The sequence below is a fragment of the Gossypium hirsutum genome, chromosome A11 (genome assembly GCF_007990345.1).
Source record: "Gossypium hirsutum isolate 1008001.06 chromosome A11, Gossypium_hirsutum_v2.1, whole genome shotgun sequence".
NCBI classification, from domain to species: Eukaryota; Viridiplantae; Streptophyta; class Magnoliopsida; order Malvales; family Malvaceae; genus Gossypium; species Gossypium hirsutum.
In genome coordinates this window covers 95,242,269-95,248,979 of record NC_053434.1, presented here as the reverse complement: position 1 = coordinate 95,248,979, position 6,711 = coordinate 95,242,269, and positions in this window count along the sequence as shown.

Genomic DNA, 6,711 nt, shown 5'->3' with positions numbered 1-6,711 from the left:
AAGGTTAAGGAAGCTAATGTGTTCAAGACAGCGTTTAGGACTCGTTATGGTCATTACGAGTTCCTGGTGATGCCATTTGGGTTAACAAATGCACCAGCTGCCTTCATGGACATGATGAACCGTGTATTTCAACCTTACTTGGATCAATTCGTAATAGTGTTCATAGATGATATTTTAGTGTATTCAAAAATCGAGGGGGAGCATGATGAACATTTGGTTGTTCTTCAAATTCTGAGAAAGAATCGGTTGTATGAAAAATTCAGTAAGTGCGTGTTTTGGTTGCAAGAGGTAACATTTTTGGGTCACGTGATGTCTGCCGAAGGGATAAGGGTCGACCCTCAAAAAATTAAAGCTGTGTTAGATTGGAAACCACCAAGGACAGTATCCAAGATTCGAAGTTTTCTGGGTTTAGCGGGTTATTATAGACGTTTTGTAGAAAGATTCTTGGTGATAGCAGCACCGTTGACTAAGTTACTGCGAAAAGGGGTACCGTTTGTTTGGTCCGGTAAACAACAAGAAAGCTTTGAAAAGTTGAAGAAAGTTTTGACTGAGGCCCCAGTTTTGATTCAGCCAAGGCCTGGAAAGGGATTTACTATTTACAGTGATGCGTCACACGTTGGACTGGGCTGTGTGTTGATGCAGGAGGGAAGGGTGGTTGCTTATGCGTCGCGACAGCTTAAACCCCACGAGGCAAATTACCCAACTCATGACTTAGAGTTGGCAATGGTGGTGTTTGCACTAAAAATCTGGAGGCATTATTTATATGGGGAAAAGACAATAATCTTTACAGACCATAAAAGCCTCAAGTATCTCCTTACTCAGAAGGAGCTGAACCTTAGGCAATGGAGATGGATTGATTTGCTTAAAGACTATGATTCTTCGATTGAGTACAACCCAGCCAAAGCTAACGTGGTGGCTGACGCACTAAGCCATAGAGTGGTCTCTGATTTAAGGGCAATGTTCGCTCACTTTAGCTTGTACAAGGATGTTAGCCTGCTAGCTGAGTTGCAAGTAAACCGACTTAGGTTGATCAAGTTAAGGAGAAACAGCGGTTGGATGAGTCGCTAATTTCTCATTTTCAACAGGTGGAGAAAGGTGAGACTTCAGATTTTGAATTGAATGAGAAAGGGGTGTTATGTTTCCATGGAAGGGTATGTATGCCAAAAGATTCCGATTTGAGGCAGGCTATCTTGCGAGAGGCGTATGGTAGTCCTTATGCCATGCATCCTGGTGGGAATAAGCTGTACCGAGATCTTCGTGAGTTGTATTGGTGGCCTGGGTTAAAACGCGAAGTCACTGAATTTGTGGGTAAGTGCCTGACGTGTCAGCATGTTAAAGCGGAACATCAAGTACCTTCTGGATTGCTGCAGCAAGTCAAGATTCCACTCTGGAAGTGGGAAAGGGTAACAATGTATTTTGTGAGTGGGTTACCCTTGACGCCTTCTAGGAAGGATTCGGTTTGGGTAATTGTTGATCGACTGACTAAATCTGCTCATTTTATACCGGTCCGCACTGATTATTCGTTACAGAGGTTGGCCAAGTTATATGTGGCTAAGATTGTAAGATTGCATGGGGTACCAGTGTCTATTATATCAAACAGAGATCCTAGGTTTACATCTCGATTTTGGAAAAAGGTTACACGAGGCTTTGGGTACGCGTCTGGATTTTAGTACTGCGTTTCATCCACAGACGAATGTACAGTCTGAGAGGGTAATTCAGATATTGGAAGATATGTTAAGAAGTTGTGTATTGGATTTTAGGAGCAACTGGGAGGACTTTTTGCCGCTAGTAGAATTTGCGTATTCGGATGGCACCATACGAAGCCCTGTATGGTCGTAGGTGTCGTACCCCTACTTGCTGGACTGAGTTGGGTGAGCGCCAGATTTTGGGGCCGGAGTTAAGTGCGGATCTGAAGACAAGGTAGAGCTGATTCGAGAAAGGTTGAAAGAGGCATTTGATACGCAGAAGTCCTATGCAGACTTAAAACGTAAAAAGATTGAGTACTCGATGGGGGATTATGTTTTTTCTTAAGGTATCACCGTGGAAGAAAATTATGAGGTTTGGACGGAAGGGCAAGTTGAGCCCTAGATTTATTGGGCCTTACCGGGTACTTAAGCGAGTAGGACTGGTTACGTATCAACTTGAGTTGCCTCCAAATTTGGAGAAAATTCACAATGTGTTTCACATGTAGATGCTTAGGCAATACGGTTCTGATCCCTCGCACGTCGTACCAGTCGAGAAAATCGAGGTTAGACCTGATCTGTCCATCGAGGTAGAACCAGTACAGATATTGGAGCGTGATGTTAAGGTATTGAGGAAAAAGTCTATTCCACTGGTCAAAGTGCTTTGGCGCAATCATGGCGCAGAGGAGGCTACATGGGAACTAGAGGAGTTGATGCGGCACTAATACCCTCATTTATTTTGACCAGGTAAATTTTGAGGCCAAAATTTCTTTAAAGGTGGTAGAGTTGTAACGCCCTAAAAATTTAGGTCTTTTGTTAATTTTACCGTTTTGTGCATAATTTCCTAATTGATGTTGTGGTTAGTTGAATTAGGTGTGTTTAGGGGTGTTAGGGAGGTCCTAGGTTCAAGTTTCGGCTTTTGTAGCATCTTCATTTTTGCTCTTAAATGAACCTAAGCGCTGGCACTGAGGCCTTATCAGTAAACGTGGTGGATTGATGTCACAAAGAGCCTTGTGGCTTAGTGGCCAGTGGCGTATGGAGCTATGGAGGCTGCATGGGTTCGAATCCCATGGCAAGCAAAGGGTATTTAATTTTGCTGAAGGGGGCGGCCAGAGTTTGAAGTGGATTCGAACTCTGCTGTATGGAAGTTTGAACTGGTCTTGGGAGTGGATCATGGAGAGATAAGGGGAGGATTATGTGGAGATTATCATGGAATTTGAATTAGGAAAGAGGTTGTTGCCAAATGGGTGTGTGAGGGGGGCAAATTCGGCTAAGGGTTTGGAGAGTGTTTTTTCGACATCTTGGGTAGAGAGTAGGTGCCGAACCTTTCTTTTCTTATTTTTTCTTTTTTCTTGTTTTGGTCATTTTTGGATATCACTCTCCTTTGCCGACTTCTTTGTGTGCCTGTCGGGTAGAGCCGAAGTTGTTGTTTCATTATGTGCCAATTAGTAAGACCTTCTGTTTGCTTTGTTTCTTTTCTCTCCGAAGTCACTGACTGAGCACTATCCTAGCTCACACTCAACACTGTGCCGAAATCCTCTTCTCCCTCTTCTTACTCTCAAATCTTTCTTTTTTCATCACACCTCTGTACCGTCTCTACCTTTGAAACTTTGGCTGAATACCATTTTCAATTGGGTTGCTTTTGTGAAAGTCGAATACCTTTTCTTTCTACCAAATCTTTTCTTGTCTCTTAGTCATCTTTTTAAATCCCTGTGATTACTCGGTTGGTTTGATTGAGCAAGTTCGGTGCCTCTCTTCTGGTGGTAAGTATACTGCGTGATGACTGTTAACCGTGTTCTCTTATTATGTTCTCTAGCTGAATATCACTTTTTCATAGTTCTCTATATTTATCGAGTGGTGACTCCTTCTATGTTGTATGTTCGCGAGATTTAGTTATCACTGAGGAACAAAGGGTGCAGAGCATTATTGGGCCATCGGAACCCTGTTTTCCAACACTTGGGTAAGCTGATTACTCCTTATCTTCTTAAGTGTGTTGTCTTTAGGGGCAGTAGATTACTTTTATTTAGTTTTATCTATTAAACGGTCGTGTGTACAGTTAAGGGCCGAGTTTCTCAAGATCAACCCTAACTAATCTAGACATCGTTGGCCACTCTCTCTTCGATCAAGGTAAGTAGAAGAGTTGGATTAAGAGTAGTTGTTGCATTGGAATGTAGTGGAGACTAAGTAAAGGTTGGTTTGATTGTAGGCCTTGGACTTGTAGGGGATTTTGTCACTTCCACAAATTAAGGTCTGTAACCGTACACCCCTCTTTTACTGTTCAAAAGCCGAAAAGAGGGTATACCTACCCCACTACGTAATCATCGAATAAGCAGATAAACTAAAACTTCGGCTTATACAACTGTGCGAGTGCGCGAACGCTTGCAAGGTCAATTGAGTTACTAAACCCGGGCGACAGACTGTAAGGACCACCGCGAACGCCCTCGTGGGCTTGAGCCATGGTGGCATTTGGGCCGAGTGTGCGCCCATTCCACCGTTCATTCCGAATGAGTTATCTGAATCTCACGAGGAGACTGTAGACCCTTTAGGGGGTCATTATCTGTATCGAGACTGTGAAATCTGTTAAATGACCGAAATACCCCTAAAGGGGCGTAATTACTATTTTGCCCCTGACTGATTAGTAATCCCAATGTTGAAAGTGGTAGGTTAAATGATATGCATGCACATTTTATTTATGACACGACATCTGCATGGGGTTGGGCTTGTGTTATGGAGGAAGTACTGTACTGGTGACTTTGTCACATATATATACTGGTGGCTTGCCACACTCACTGTTACAACAGCTATGCTGCTTATTATTACTACTGGCAGCTTTGCTGTGATATTGGTGTGCTGGTTGGGTGGGTCGATTGATATCCCCACAGGTGTGCTGGTTGGTACAGGTGGTGTGCTGGATGGTTATGGGATGGGTTGCATTTCGTACTGTGTTGATATTGAATAGGGCTTTGGGCCAGACTGTACTGAAAAGGGTTTCGGCCCAGGACTACACTGATACTTGTTGACCATCGTCTGCTTTGATGTTGGGCTTTCACGCTGAGTTTTCGTAAACTCATCCCGTTTCTTACTGTGCAGGTAATCCCTGAGCTTAGATGGTTTGGAGCCGCGAGGGACTCAGAGATGGCCACACATCCGTTTATGTTACTTTTAAATTGCAACTAGATTTCGTTGGGTTTTTAAGTTATGTAATAAGGCCATTGGTAGATTTTAACTTTAAAATTTTGGATTGTGTTTTCTTAAACTATACTGGTAGCTTAGGAAAACACGGGTTTTACAAAAGGGCATGTTTTTGGAACATGAGCATCCAACAACACTGTTTTTTTTAAATAAAAAGAATACAATAACAATAAAAACTTTTGTGGTTTTAAACGAGGTAATGAGCCTAAGGCAAACAAGTTGGTAAGTGTTTTAATGAAGACTATGGGTGTTTAATTACAAAGGAATTTAAGCTCTTTAAAAGTTTTTCACTCAAAAGATCAGTTTTACGATAAGTTGGTCTGATGTGACGCACCAGATTTGGCCGTAACATCTAGGCCGGGTTTGGGGCGTTACAGTACATGCCAAAACTAAAAAGAACCAAACACCAACACTTGAGATCAGGATTTTCGCTAGATGTTGAGTCTTTGATTAAATTGCTAGGTACTTAACCTGCGCACGAGAAAAACAAAATTGTACGCTGAGTATAGCTCAGTAGAATTTCTACAATCTGAAACTAAAAGCAAAATAAAATACATTAAAATGTTCAAATTAAGCCTAGATGATGCTAAGCTAATATCAATTCAAATGTACAAATCCAAATAAACCTTATTTTACCATATATATTTTTTAATGACAATACATCACAAATTCAATTAATACATTTCCATTTTCCATTTTGGTTTCCTATACATATTTCATTTCATAACATTTGCTATTTCAATAGCATTTCCAATTCAACAACATTTGCCATTTCAAAATCGATAACTCAAATTTACCACTTATTTTCCCTATTTACATGACTCGAACCAAGACGAATACACAAATCCAACCAACACATTTGTTTGGCACCCAGTGGCTCGTTGGATAAATCCAAAGTAAGAAAATTGCCCAGCGCTATAAATAAATTTTACACCCAATGTCTCATTGGTTAAACTAAAGTAAATTGGCACCCAGTGCCTCATCGACTCGTAGTCGAAGTAACGCTAAACTCTTTCTATCCTATAGCTTACCATCTATATCCAACTCAGCCCAAACAATTTCATTTCATGTTTCGATACCAAACAATGTTCAAATTCACATTTATTCACAACATTATACATTTATTCAACTTAATAACAACTATAATTATCTCAACACATATATCTAATTCATACATTTATAAAAATACATATATCTCAAATGTGTATAATCGAGTTCTCATAATCATAAATTGATTCAAATCAACCCAATTGAACATGAATGTCACCTCAAATACTTACCATGAGCAAACAAATCAACACCTAGCAAAATGTAAATTAGTTCGGACTATAGAAACACAAACCGTAAACTTTGAGCTATTCATTGACGGTTTTGTCTTTTCCATTATTTTTCAAATAATTTGGGCCGATTTTAGCTATGAATTAAAATAAAGAACACATTTCATCAATGCACAATCAATTTCACATTCAATTGCTAATTTATGCAACTTTTACAATTTATTCAATTTAGTCCTTTAAACCAAGACAAACATAACTTTCATAATTAACCCTAAATTTTCATACCAATTTCACTCATAGCCTAATTTAACTCCCTATTTTTCATTTCTACCTCAAAATTTTTATATCTTCACTATTTGGTCCCTTTTGCACAAATTAATAAATTAAATTTATAATTTAGTCATTTTTTCACTTCTAACCTAAAAATCTATCTAATTAGTCCCTAAAACTTTAACTATTGAACAATGGCAACATCTTCAATTTTGAAAAAAAAATAAAAAAAGATACTATATGAGTTAACTAACTTGTTTTTTCGGGGTTCCAAAAACCTAAACATTACG